This window comes from Periplaneta americana, chromosome 17 (assembly GCF_040183065.1).
Source record: "Periplaneta americana isolate PAMFEO1 chromosome 17, P.americana_PAMFEO1_priV1, whole genome shotgun sequence".
NCBI lineage: Eukaryota > Metazoa > Arthropoda > Insecta > Blattodea > Blattidae > Periplaneta > Periplaneta americana.
In genome coordinates this window covers 104,218,206-104,234,044 of record NC_091133.1, presented here as the reverse complement: position 1 = coordinate 104,234,044, position 15,839 = coordinate 104,218,206, and the positions used below count along the sequence as shown (strand labels likewise).

General features: G+C 34.6%; 1 protein-coding gene across 1 annotated transcript in view; it reads right to left on the bottom strand.

The window, feature by feature from the left end:
- kon (chondroitin sulfate proteoglycan 4-like protein) overlaps nucleotides 1–15,839 on the bottom strand; it is a 142,051-nt gene that overhangs the window by 125,339 nt on the left and 873 nt on the right. The gene's annotated exons all lie outside the window — the stretch shown is intronic.

The window sequence follows — 15,839 nt, the reverse complement described above, 5'->3', positions numbered from 1 at the left end:
CTCTTATGCACTTGCACTTTCATTAAACAGATACCAAACAGCGACAAGCGTGCCGGGCTCGTCGAGTTTCCTTTGTGACCGACATCAGTTCTGCGCCCACAACTCGGGTATCGACACAGCGTAATTAAATATGAGTGGGGCGAGTGTTCATTTCAAACTGCAAACACAACCACAGTCATACAGGAACTTCAATAAACATGTGTTATTATTTGTAAAATGCGGAGCTGCAATGGGACACCCTTGAGAACCCAGCCTCGGACACCCAGAAGCGTGTAGTGGAGCCACCGAGTGGTAGTTACAAATTAATAGTTACACTTTTACGGAGTTGGGTGAAAAGCAGTTCATGTCGCAGAGTAACAAATATTAACGTACATAAGTGATTCCCAACTTGATGTTTTGCGACATCACAGAACACTTCTATTGTCCTTTTTACGGAAGCAATTCAACGTGTGGCAGCAACCAACTCACTAGGTCAGCACTTTAGTCCAATGAATGAATGAAGTATGACATAAATAATTTTTATAACAACTCTAACAACTGACATAATAATTTTTTTTTGTACGAAGGAAGAAACCCGAGGGTTAGCACCACAGCATCGAACTATTCTATTGACCATCCGTTGGCTCGTGAAACCTACTGGCGCGTCAGGGAAGAAGAAGGTGGACTGAGAAGCTTCCCTCCCTCGCTACGCTTCTACTTGTAGCTAGCTAGCTCACTTAACCCCAACATAAGGTTCTTACTATATACATGCTACCGCTGACGCAAGCATTTTGGTTTCATGAGATAAAGACTGACCTATACCTTACTATTTCTTTTGTAGTATGCAGCGAATCTCAGTTAGGTGTCGGTCGAGCCCACGCACGGCACACTTCTGACCAACTGTTAATACTAGTAGTGGTGGTGTTGGTAGCAGTAGTGGTTTATTTTATTTTATTTTATTGGGTTATTTTACGACGCTGTATCAACATCAAGGTTATTTAGCGTCTGAATGATATGAAGGTGAAAATGACGGTGAAATGAGTCCGGGGTCCAGCACCGAAAGTTACCCAGCATTTGCTCGTAGCAGTAGTGGTAGTGTTGGACTAGTAGAGGGATTTATATAGGGTGAAAGGTGTATAACTGCGTTAACTTTAAAAACAGAATCTTTAGGTGACATAATATGAAACATATGAGTGGTAAGATATTAACGCGAAGAAGAAGAAGCTGAAAAAAATATTTCTTTGTCATTTCTTCGAAAAACGCTTCATTTATGTAATAACTAGGGCCATGACATCGGTGAACATGAGGTCGGAGGTGAACATACGACGCCCCGGACAGAATGTAGTCGACGTGTTTCAAGTACAGGCAGCGGAAGCGAATTTGACACACCTAACCAAGCACGTTCCGTATTTTGCATACGATTATTGCGCATTATAAAATCAAAGACAATACAATTATTGTATATAAGGGCTAATATCGGAAAGGTCTAAAATACTGGTGAGGTTGAGAAATCATGCTTAAATTATCACATATGTGGTAAAACATAAGTCTGAAAAGTTGTTTTTTTTTATATTTAGAGTTTTGCATTACAGTTTTAGAAAGCCGAAAACGTATATGGCGTACAATTTTGCTTTCCCTATATTTAACTGTTACATTAATTTATTTATCACATCAATTTCGTACCTTACTTTTTTGCATGTTGTTTGCATAGTTTCGGTTCTTGCTGCAATAAACAACAACATTCATTTTCAAAGTTTCAAATGAAAATGACCGCATCAGCTGTCTTTATTACCTCTTGCAGAAAGCCATGTTGAGGACTGTATCACCTTTGGTTGGGATTGAAACTGTGAACCTCGAATTCAATGGCTGGCTAATAAAATCAGCAGGACGCCGAGGAAGTCTATAAAAACTGAATTCCAGAGAAAACATAAAAATTCGCTCGAAATCATTGCATCATATTATGGGTTGGTTTTCATATTTTGCAAAGAGTCCATTAATTAAATTTGTGAAGTACCTTGTTAACGTCATACTATACGAGAAGAACAGTATGCATGCAAACTAGATTGGATCAATCAATTATGAGAGACTGAAGTGTTTGAAGTGTCATTTTAGTTCTTCCCATAGTTGAATACTAATTTGAGACTTATCATTCCTAACTCCGGTTCGATCTCCGTCGTCAACTGGAGTGTTATGTATTTATCTACTCCAGTTTCTCCAATTTTTTTAAATTATTTCACCAATATCCTATATTCCAACTTCTCATTTCAAGACGTTTTATGTCATAAACATGTATACAGGGTGGAAGTGAAATAAACCTGCAGATTTTCATAGCGAATAGTTCATGTATGTAACAAAAAAATGTAATGCCATATTGGTAGAAAGTTCATAGTTTTCTCTGAATTTTTTTTCCCTTAAATGTTTAACATAGTAGGACCACAGTCTAGTATATACAGTCACGAAGCACAATACGTTGTAAATATGCATCCATAGATAGTTGGTAACCACTAGGATCGCTAATATCGCCTCATTACAGACAATGCGAAATAGTACCGGCACAGTCTATTGTTCCTAGCACCCTCACAACTCAAGCTTCGTGACTATATACTAGACTGTGGTAGGACCGTGAATTTTGTACATATTGATAGAAAATCTAATAAGGAATCATTTATCCTTCTGGCGTGTTTCAATAGCGTGCACAGTTATCTTCTCCCATGCCTAGTGCTGTTCATCGGAGTGACTACTACCGCGGAGGAATCGGAGATTACGAATAAAGCTCTCCACCGGTGATCTCCGGTACTATCGTAGTTGGAACAGGGGATATACGGAGGGATGCGGTGGTTCGGAGCGAAGCGACAGTTAGCTCAAGGACGACCGACGCGTACGGACTGACGGTAGTTGTGAGTGGAATAAAATGGCACCAAATCGGATATCGGTCGCATGGAAATTCTTTAATTTAGTTGAAGATAATATTGAAGTCGTACGCTGTAAACTTTGTGGGCGAATTTACTCTAAGGGTGGTAGAACTTCGAATTTGTTAGATCATTTGAAGCGATCGCAAAGTCGCGAACTTGATGAAAGCGCCGACAAAAACAATTACACAAAGCATTTGATACGATTTCTATTTAAATTTTTTTAATACTATTGTTCCCAAAGGCCCACAGTATAGAAAAAATCTTGAAATTTCTCTAAAACGTAACTTTCGAGGCAATAAAAAATATATGAAATATTTAAAAGACAACTTGAGTTATATTTTACTGTTTAGACGACTTGAGTTATATTTTACTGTTTAGATTAAAATATTGAGTTTCTGAATGAAACTAAAGAAACGTATATATAATACAATTACAATTATCCTTAAGTTGATATCCGCTTATATTTTTATTACAGGGAAAGAATGGCGCGTTTCAGAAGCGGCAGTTCAAATACTGACACCCTTTAACACAATGATCACAATCCTGTCCGGCGAAGAATATGAATAAATTATTTTGGACAGTAAACTTTAAACCACTGATACCACACGTTTCTTTTGTTCCATTCTTAAACTCCCTTAATTTTTTTACGTTAAACTAAACTGAATAGAATAATAATTGACAGAAACTGTTTGCGAATAAACGAGTGTTTCCAGAAGAACTACAGTATAAATGTTTACATTAGCTACTGAAAAGCTTTACTTCTGCGTTAGTTTTGCAATTAGATTTAATGTTATTAATTTGATCAATGACAATACTAATACGCCTTTCTACATATACTATGAATTTCAAAACTAGAAAAAAATCTGTCAGCTAACGTAGCACTTCAAGCAAAACAAGAAAAAAAGAGCCGAAGAAAGAGAGAGAGATTAGCATAAAAGAGAGAATATACAATAACAAATTACAACTTATTTTAAAAGATACGGGGACGTCAGCGGACTCGAATCACTACCTGATCCGATTAAAGGAATGCTCAGCGGAAAGTGTACAGTATGTCTGCGCCACAGCACATATACAACCTGCGCGGCATCAATCGGAGGTAACCGGAGGACTCCGAATGAAAGCGCGAAAACAACTGCTCCGGAGAAAAAACCTAATCATAAGCAGCACTACCCATGCCGCAAAGGAGGCGGAGGCAGATATTCTTCTCTACGGTACTTCTCCTGTTTTTCAATTTCTATATTCATAGCCTCCACCAAGCTAAGCCCATCCTCACTTCTCTACTGTTTATTCTTACATCATATTCTTATTGTTTCCATAACGTTCTTAAAAGTTCTTAATGTTCTTAATCCCTTCACATTTTGACGTAACTCTTGTCTCGTAATTTCTTTACACTGTTATTTTACAATAATTTTACAAATTACATTTAAATTCATTACTCCAATTTCATCCCATTTTAGACCTAATCTACTCATCTTGTTCTTTAAATCTTCTAGCCAATTTTTAATTTTAAAATTCGTGTCCCGAAGAAAATGCAAGCACCTCTTCTCAATGGTACTATTCTCTTTCACCATAGTATGACATAAGAATTTTATTTTCCTTACTAGTATATTTTAAAATATAATAATACATGTTAAATAGTATAATTTTCTTAGAGATTACTCTTTTTCACTAGTTCTGAATTTCTACAGTAGAAGGGATTCTGCATATTGAGCGACATTTGATACTAAAAATCAGATATGAATGCATGTCATGTCATATATTAATGTTTATCATTTAACAATAACGATATAGCCTTCCTGGTTTTTCTATGTTAAATTATGTATTTTAGAATTTCATTTAGCTACATATCGTCCCTCCTATGGCAAACTACTGTAGATAAAGTGCTAATTGTTAATTTTTTCAGTAAAGCTGAAATAAATATTGATTGCTCACGTAAAATCCATTGTTATACTTACACGGTTGAATTCATGTGTTAAAAGACTAATTTACCAATGTGTTCAAGAGTAGTTTTAGTTTCCTAGGTGGTAGATTTCATATAAATAGTAGGTCTGCAATATGTACCTTAAGTGCAGATTCGCTAATTTGTCACTTTCGCTAGTTTTCCAGGCGGGAGACAATATTTAGGACGGAGGGCTGAAACACACACAGAAAGAGAGAAAGAGAGAGATATCTCACCCTCATGAGTAAACGATAAGTCGGACAGTGCTCTAAATGAGCAACTTTCTCTTCCTATGGTCAATATTTATTTAACACGTTTATGCATTCTTTATTGCGTACCGGTATTTAGATTTAGCCATTATAACTTATATTGAAGCTATGCTTCCACTATGCAACCTGACCTTTTGGAAAGACCTAAAATGAAATCGCCATGAAATTATATAAGGAGTGATAAGATAAAGTTATTTTAGTTTCAATATGACGTTAAAACACGGAAGTTTCGTAATATCATTTTTTTTTGGAACAAAAGAAGTCAGGCTGCCACTTAGCAACGAGTGAATCAACAAATGCCGTTTAATGTAAGACAACTAGCGAAAAATATGATGGTGTTTGTAAAATTTTAAAGTGTAACGTCAGTTTAACGTCCATTAAATTAAACGTGTGGTGTTCAGAGAGCTCCTAATTACAAGTCGATAATGTTACGGTATTGCACGTTGAGAAAAAGTGCGTACGTTAACATGCAACGCATTGGTGGACGTAGGAGTGTTAGACATTTCCCGATCCTGAAAAATAAATATTCTGAATAACATTTAATGTCAGCTGGTGCGGTTGTGGTGGTCCAGTTACGTGGCCTTCAAACTCCCCAGACACGATTTCTTTGTTTGAGGTTTTGTAAAGAAAGTATGTACAGCTATCTAGGGATATTGGTGATCTCATAAGCAAAAATTCTCTCAGCTTTTGAAAAAAAAATCCTTGAGATGTAAGGTCACACACAGGAGGGATAAGCCTCACGGTGTGAATTGTGTTGTGTACACAATGGTGGGTACCTTGAGGTCTAATGCAGTCAAAACTCCCATGCTTCTGGAATATACAGTATTTGCTGATTATTGAAAAATAAACAGTAGAGGAGAAGGTGGAAATATGGGTTACTATTCTGTTTTCCTCATAATAATGGAAAATGGTGTGGCAAATTGCTTGGAAATCCGGATTGACATACAGAGTAATTATTCATATAAAATTTTTCCAGTCTTAAAGGTCAATTAGTTGCAATAGATATTTGCATATAATTGCTTTTTCAAAGAAAGATGAACTTGTCCTCTATAGGTAGTAGGGTCTAAATATGAGCTACCACAAAAATTTGAAAATAAAATTGAAAAAAAAAAACAAAGAAACATAAGCAGGAAACCTGTGTCACATGAATGGCAACATTCTGTAACAAATAACGCAAATCGCGATAGTGAAAATACGGGACGTGTTAATGTGCTGGTAATATGGGCTACCTATCCCATATTTGACACAGCGGTAGCCCATATTGGCAGCATCGACTCATGAAGGTTTCTAAGATTATGTATGGCAATTGTTGTCCTAAATAAATATTACTCTTATGCCATGTGATAGAGCTATTCTTAATCAGTGCAACACATCAAGCGTGATTTATAAACACGAAATATATTTCTTTCAATAAAATTGAAACTACATACCTGCAAAAACTTTAAAATTGATGAAAAACACAAAGAACACACCACATCTACACCACAAAGGCAACTGGTTTCTGTCTTTGTGTACGCAGACTGATGGACACGAGATGTTCTTTTAGAGCTTTTTCGCTAGGTAACAACACCATATATATAGTGAAAAACGAGGTAGCCCATATTACCACTCCTAGCACATATTTCCACCTTTTCCTCTAACTGTGTTCATGTTAAAGCGTCTTTATTTTGTCTTCCCAAACTGATCACTCTGTATTCCACGGTCATTATTCCAGGCTGAATTGACTAGTAGAGGCTGAATCTGAATAAAATCAGACCGATAGTTTAGGAGAAACTGCAATATACACGCAAACAGACCAATAGACAGACAGGCGTAATGTTGCAAACTACTCTTTGGATATGAGAGATTTTTGAAATGTGTATTTTGCTAAAATTCTCAATATAGATTTTTCACAACATTGCAATTCTCTCTTTATACCTCTTGTAATGAGTAAGTGATAACATGTTGACATAATTAGGTAAATACAGCATTTTTGTGTTAATATTCCTCGTTACATCACAGTTTTATCTCAGTGTTAAAATAGAAAGTGAATTCATTTTATCCATGAGCAAGGACTGAAAACTGTTACCTGTGTGTGTGTGTGTGTGTGTGTGTTTACACATTTATAGAGAAATTAACGGCGTGTTCTACTCATACTGAATAAATTTGTTTTTAGTTTTTTCTATAAAAATAGACATCGGATCAGGTTCTTGTAAACACGCACGACAGCAGTGCAAATTTTGATCGACAACTTCATACTCAGAGAATACAATCAGCTGAGTTTCATCAGCTATTATTGTACCCCTATTACGTGATTTTTACCAGACAGCAAGAATCTTTGAAAAGTAAATGGTTTATGTCTTTCATAATCAGGCAGCGCATTTTCGTTCCCATTCGCACAGCGGATCGAGCAGTTTCTTCTAGTACATCTATTACGTCACGTGGATGCATAAGCAGGGTAGAATTGCAAACAGGTACCTACGCTTGGGATCATTACATAATAATGACGTAATGTATTATAAATATGCCCCTGTAACGTAGAAACAAATTCTCTTAGTTTAAACAAATGTTATGTGATGTTCGTAAAAAAAAGATTTGCATTTATAAGCTCAGAATATATGTTTTCGTTCGCTGGAACTGGAGAGATTTTGATAAACAAATTATTTGTATATATTGTGTAAAATGTAAATATTGCTGATTTGTATATTGATTTTTGTTATTATCATTTCGTCCCTGTAACGTCATGTGACATAGAAAGAACATTTTCTCAGCTTAAACAAATTTTTACTGGCAGTCATAGTAAAAGATATGAATTTCATAATCTCAGAATATATGTTTTTGTTCATCGTAACGGTGTTGATTTCGTTAAATGAATTAATAATCGTATATATTATACAGAGTATTTACAGTTAATATGTATCATGTTTACTGTTATGTTCTATAATATAATTGTATATACTAGTTCAGTATTATTATTGATCTAATTATGCTTTCTGTAATATACAGCACAAATATTAGTGCAGTGTTAGTACGTTTATATGGCTAAAAAGTAGATGGACAAACCATTTAAATTTAGTAGCAATCCCACTTACAGTTGCCATGTTTCATTATTATTGTGTATCGAACTAGGTTATACTTTTCGTAGCGTCCTGATGTAAGCATTTAAAGTCAGAGTGTGAACTTTAAAACTCCAGGATATACTGACCAATAACCAGGACGAATCTTCTATTCGTCCTGCAATAACTTTCCTAACTTGTTTGGGAACGAAAATGCGCTGTCTGTATCATAACATACAGGAGAAGTTATCTAGAACCAGAAAATCGCCTGGAATCTATACTAAACGCATCTCTTGAAAGGCAGAAAAGAAGACTAGCCAAAAGGCGTATATGAAAAGATTCCAGGATAATCGCAATTGATCCTTGATATTTTTGCACTAAATCACGTATAGAAACTCAATTCTTAAAGACAACCGGACGCTGTTTGATAGACTGACTCAACAGGCATGGAAGTAATGATCTTCAGTGACACGAGTATGTATGTGTAACGGTACAATAAATACAAGTGTAGTTCGGAAATATATTGATTGCACCTTGTACTATTATTATTATTATTATTATTATTATTATTATTATCATTATTATTATTATTTTCATCATACTGTTCATTCATGGCTTGGCAGAAGAAATCTGTTGCAACGTCAGTAACTCAATCGTATTTTGTTCTGCTGAAATTTCTGTTTCTTTTACGTTTATAATTTAAAATGAGTTTCGAAGGACGATATGGATTCATTCCATCCACGTGATCTGTCAAGCATGCTCTCTTCTGATATGTTATCTGGTACTGAAAAGATTTGTAGTCTTGTAATTTTTTGTCGGATATTTTTTTTACCTCTGAGATTCTTTTAACATCATGATGAAATACATTCCTGTATATAACCTACAATGTCCTTCGCTATGATTCAGGAGATAGCGTTTCTAGTTACAGCGCTAGTGGCCTCGGTTCCAAAGAAATGGCAAATAACTGAACAGTGAAATGATGCTACTAAATTAGCAAGACTTTCAACTTCTAGGATGAATTTGCGATAAAGGTCAATAACGTTTCAGAATCGTCTTAAAATCAACCAATCACAGTTGTGTTTCTTGGTAAGATGCTTTTTAAGGAAGCGTCTTATCTGATAAGACGCCTCGGAAAATACTTCAGTGTCAATCACAGAAAATCAAGAAATGCCAACAAAATTTAACTTCGAAAATTCGTTTTCAATAACCGTAACTTCAAATAATAAATAAATGGCTTTAAAAAAACTTTCGTGTTTTTATTTTGTTAATGTAACATTTTAGTTTATTCTTACTTTTGAGGTTAAGTATTGTTGTTTCGTATTTCCAGTCTGAGCAGGTGGCAGTAGTATTTAGTATGCCGTGATCACTGCCTGCTGGATCACACCCTATGGCTGATTACACTACCTGTCCAGTCAACGGTTATGTGCGAGGGCCACAAGGTGGCAGGTAGTGACTTTGTATATACTGATAATGTTAATAGCGGTTACAGTGACAGTCACTGTAATAACGGTGGGTACTGCCTGCCACCTAGCGGCAAAATAACTTTAATTGAGCAGGCAGTTTACGCAGCTATAGGATGCGATCCAGTAGGCAGTGGCCGTGATAAATAGGAATATTTTTTTGAACTTCGTCTTATTGCTTTGTTTTATAATTATTATCATTTACGTAAGTGATTCGGTTTTGGAAGTAATTTAATTTTATTCGTTGAATTAGTAATATGCGTTACAAGAGCGGTATGTTGAAATTTTCATGTTTGAGGAAAAGTTTGAAAAATGGAAACGTAGTTGAGCTTTTTTAATTTCCGAGAATTGAAAGAAAACATACTGCTCGTGTATCGTACATTATTTTGTACGAAGATCGTTTATTACATACCTGAAAGAGGAATTTCTAATTAGTTGCAATGAAAGCTCCATCTTGGTTTCTGTTCAATGACGGCAAATTTGCAAACAAAAATATCTATCTTCAACATTGTTGCTTTAAAATGTTTTCTGTGTTTACTCTGTCTTTTTTTTTCCCCAGTCTATGATGAGTCTGGAATCTTGTTGATTTTTTCATGGCTTCCTTAATGTTACTTGCATCACGAATGCAGTAACTTTAGTGGAGTTGTAGAGTTTACTTAATTTTTGCAAATATGTAAAAACGATAATTAACAGTGTAATTTAGGTGAAATTGCAGTGGTAAGTTTCCAATTTATAATTATTACTATATTGAACGTCTCTAAAAATAATATGTTAAAAGCCTAAAGCAGTAAAATCAATATGTCACTTTAGCGGTATGAAGAGGGAAATTGTTATGTGTGTTAGGTTGGGAATAGGCTTCTGAATGTGGAATTTTAGACTTTCCGCGGATTGGTTTTGTGCGGAAACCAAGCAAATACGCACGATCTCGCACAAAATCTTATTAAATTGCACTCGTGCCCTTCGGGCTCGTAAAATTATCTATAGTAATGTCACAAGAGGTCTGAGATTTATCTGGAAAATCTCAGACCTCGATTGATATTTGTTACGACTATTTCGTGAATAAAATAAAAATGTAAATGACATATCCCTAAAATTCGCTCACAAATATTAGTCCTACTTTTCACGTGCGATATTATTCTTCTCTAGTGTTAATATTATATTACATAATTCCATTGTCGCTGTAATTATATTTTAGTTCCTATTTTATTTTACTTATTTATTTTTATTATTATTATTTTTTTATTTTAATATTATATCTGAACTGCGACCGAGCACGAGCGCTGCTCATTCGGTCTCAAATTTTGTTAATACTACTGTATCTTCTTTTTATATTGCTTGTATTATTTTATTTCTATTTCTCTTGTTTGTTTTGCAAAAAAAAAAAAAAAAAAAATGTTCATAATAGTATGAATACTTAACCTATTCAGACATTGTGAAGTTGAAATAGATGAATATCGATTACTGCACTAAAGGAGTTTGATGTTATACAGTAATGCCAATTGCAAAGAGCGAAATACAGGTTTAACGATGTTAATTTCAGATACTGCGCTTCTCTCTTGTTATTATAACAGAAATACATTTTCATTATCTGCTGAAATCATATTTTAATTTCAACATTTTATAATACAAATTATAACTGTATAATTACAAATAACCTGATTAATACATTAATTAAATGAACAATTGTTGAAAACGTAGTTATTAAATCTGAATGTAGGAGTGTCATTTTCTTTAGATAGCCTACAACGGACATGGAATTAGAAGATGAAGATGTAGATATGAAAGTAGGATTTCGAAATTTATTTAGTATTTCATCGATTTACCGAAGCAGGTGTCGACACTGACTAAACAAAAGAACGACCATGTGATAAAACGAGTTGCAGAAACTATCGCGATGTATGACTATGGTTGGTTGAAATTCAAAATTTCATTACACTTCATTGGTCGAAAATGAAATGACGTCATATAAACTGAACAGTCAATAAGATGAAACAACACTCGTCAATTATTTCAGAAAAGCCTTGAATGAAGAAAAGAAAAGGAATAGGGCTATTAACTGTTTTACTGCCTTAAGTAGACGGTAAGACCGAGTAATCATGCGACATAAAACAGTCATTTAGCCAAGTGTAATTACTCGTATGACAGAGTCAGTTGTCATGGCTGCATTCCTAACCTTCCAGACAGTCTATTACTCTTGCTAGACAAATAACATACTCGTTATGGGGATAACAGGCTAGCTAATCATTTAATGACCCGAAGAATGCGTAACTTACGTACATACACAGCTCTGTGATATTAAGCAGAGACAAGTGATATTAGAAAATACCTCATGCCAGCTCAACCGACAATGCTTTAGATTCATTACACATAACAGATGATATTACTACAAACAATTATCCTTGAAGAATTGTTCTTCCATCTTTTCTTGGACGCTTAACATCGTTTGGTTCTTTCCTCATCGCTTTCATAGTTTTCTTTCATTACACGTCCTGTTAAAGTTCTACCGACAAGTTTCTTTTTGTTAACCCAATTATCATTCACATAGACTTTCTCTATTACTTTTCTTCGTATTAATAATAGACCGTGTTATTACACGAAAGAAACTGTCAACTAAATTCTTTTCCTTTGCCTTTAACTCTAATGATAATTATTTTTTTGTAAAGATGTGCACAACATGGCAACACTGCTGAGAAATGACTTTAAGAACTTCACACCAGTCGGCAATGTTTCGCAACTCCAGTATGGCATGAAGCGGATATAGGAGTGAAAACAAATAAGGCCTAATTCCTGATATTATATTGAGTCAAAATTTCTTTATTTATATTGTAGTCCATATTGGCAACATAGCACTGTAGTTCCAAGCTTGCCCGCTTAACTGTCATGTCCCTCATCTTAAAAAAAAAAAACAAGTATAGGCACCGTATATATTCAATGGTTGTCCCTGAAAATAAAAATAATTAACAAAATGTAGGCATAGGAATACTGTTTTTAAGGAAAACCGTGAATAAAGTAACTAAAGGTTATTAGATATTCTCGTTTCCCTCAGTTCAAGGATTCATATATGAAAAGGAAAGTAAACGCTTTGTTCCATTCTCCATGTAAAGTTCTTCTTACATAACTTATCTTAATTTCTTCAGTGACTCCACTCTTTGTTCAATATCTAGCATTTCTTAAAATATAAATCTCTGTTTGAAAGTCTAGCTTCCAGATAAAGTTCCCTGTGAAGCAGACTTGAATAATTTCAAGGGAAAAATTGTTCAGGGACCAAGTATCGATTCCGGGACCTATGGCTTAGCGCACCAATGCTTTACTGACTGATCTATCTAGGAACTTCACCCGACACCGTCTCAATTTTTTCCTTTTATTCATTCCTCGAGTGGGCTGGCAAGACGCAGAAACCAACATCGACACAAACTCTGTGTGACTTACCTGAAAGCTATATTTGCATAAAATATATACGTTACTGTAGGTTCGTTAATAGGAAACTACAATTTCAAGTCACACAGAGTTTGTGTGCACTCGAGGTGAGTTTCTGACATCTTTTCAACCCACTCGAGGTATGTGGATAAAAGGGGAAAAATTGAGACGGTATCGGGCAAAGTTCCTGAGTAGATCAGTACGTAGAGTGTTTGTGCGCTACGCCAATTGTCCCGGGATCGATACCCGGCCCCGGAACAATTTTTCTCTTGTAATTATTAAAATCTCTATAAAAGTTAGAAATTTATCCTTCGAAGAGGTGGAAAAATTCAAATATCTTGGATCAACAGTAACAAATATAAATGACGCTCGGGAGGAAATTAAACGCAGAATAAATATGGGAAATGCCTGTTATTATTCAGTTGAGAAGCTTTTGTCATCTAGTTTGCTGTCAAAAAATCTGAAAGTTAGAATTTATAAAACAGTTATATTACCGGTTGTTCTTTATGACTGTGAAACTTGGACTCTCACTTTGAGAGAGGAACAGAGTTTGAGGGTTTTTGAGAATAAGGTTCTTAGGAAAATATTTGGGGCTAAGAGGGATGAAGTTACAGGAGAACGGAGAAAGTTACACAACGCAGAACTGCACGCATTGTATCCTTCACCTGACATAATTAGGAACATTAAATCCAGACGTTTGAGATGGGCAGGGCATGTAGCTCGTATGGGCGAAATCAGAAATGCATATAGAGTGTTAGTTGGGAGGTCGGAGGGGAAAAGACCTTTAGGGAGGCCGAGACGTAGATGGGAAGATAATATTAAAATGTATTTGAGGGAGGTGGGATATGATGGTAGAGACTGGATTAATCTTGCTCAGGATAGGGACCAATGGCGGGCTTATGTGAGGGCTGCAATGAACCTCCGGGTTCCTTAAAAGCCAGTAAGTAAGTAAGTAAGTAAGTAAGTAAGTAATTATTAAAATCTCAGTTTGTAGTTTAATTGCGATCTCTATCAATATTTAAAAACTAACATTTACAGTAATTTACGCACCGTTACAAAAACTGTAAGTCGAATTTTCAAGCCAGTGATCTGTATTCAAGTTAGGTAAGTTCAAGTGAGTGTAATTTCTATCTCTCCGGAAACTCAGATAGATCTCCGGCTATGATATGAATGTAGGTCTAATACTCTAATTTGTGACAGAGAAGCTCGGACAATGGAGGCAAATTTTGTGTTCCCTCATCTATAAAATTCATTATTCCTGTTTTCATTAATGAAAATTCCATATTAATATTCTTTACTGCACATTGAAGTCCACAATCTTCTTATTGCAGTCTTCTTGAACCCCACTAATCATGACCTTGTCCATGAAAGCAATAAAGCAATATCTTGAAATCAATATTCTTTATAGAGGAGACTGTCCTTAAACTAAGTTTTTATCTCTTAATGATATCGTTCACATATAAATAAATCCATAATTCATAACCATCATTATAATTATCGTCGGTTCTGAGAGGAAATAAAAACGTCTACATCCTGCCAGCTCGCTCACGAGAGCAACTCCACGGAAATTCTAAAACGAACGTTGAACGAGAACACTACAAGAAAAAGCTCTCGTACGGCATGAAAAATTAATCAGACTTCCTGAAATCGAATGGCGAAACATGTGCCTTCAACCTAGAAACTTAATATTCTTATTGCTTTCGTTGAAAAGGTAAAAGAACGACTAAGTTTATATAAAATTTCGACAAAGGGGGAGAGACTGCTTAGAAAATAATTACAATATAATTTTACGACTTCGTATTTGATTCTTTCTGTCATTGTATCTGTAATTCTAGTTGTGTGGAAGAGGAGATCTGATGGTCTCACTCAACTATACGAGAATAAGTATCTAAAGGAAGTAAAATAAATAAATGAATGAATGAACAAACAAACAAACAAACAAACAAATAAATAAATAAATAAATAAATTAATTAATTAATTAATCGATAAATACTAAGTAAGTAAGTAAGTAATTAAATAAATAAAGACTAAGTAAATAACTAATTAAGTAAATAAATGAAATAAATAAATTAATCGATAAATACTAAGTAAATAAGTAATTAAATAAATAAAGACTAAGTAAATAACTAATTAAGTAAATAAATGAAATAAATAAGCAAATAAATGCACACATAAGTTAATAAATAAATAAATACTAAGTATATAACTAATTAAGTAAATAAAATAAATAAACAAATGAACAAATAAGTAAATAAATAAATAAATAGAATTTGCCACTAATCGACGAAACGTGAGATTATATACCATCTCTCCTAAAATTACATGTCCGGGGATTGTAAATTATATGCTAAATATCCTACTCTCCATTTGGCTGCTAAGCCATGCAGATAGCTCGTCAACAGATTTAAGCAGAAGAGCAGGGACAAATAAAACATGATCTCTCTTAGTTGTAATTGGAAAGCTGGCAAACAAACAACTAATTTTGATGGTGAAAAATTTACCTTAGAACAACCCTTTAAAAGCTCTAAATAAGATAACCCATGTTCAGAAAAGCTGTTATCCTCTGCAAATCCAAAACGGCAAACAAAGCCTTCTTTGAGCCAAAAATTTTGGATACTCTGCTGACCTGCTATCAATTTATTTCTGTTTATAATAGGACAATTATTGCTTTGCAGTGGATATCCTAACATGTTGATATTGTGTGTAATGGAACTGCACACTACTTTCCAAAAAAAATACTCACACATCCCAATAGAAACGACATTGAAGCCACTTTCCTTCGAAAATAGCAAACGCGAAATTAAAAAAAAAATCAAAACCGATAGAA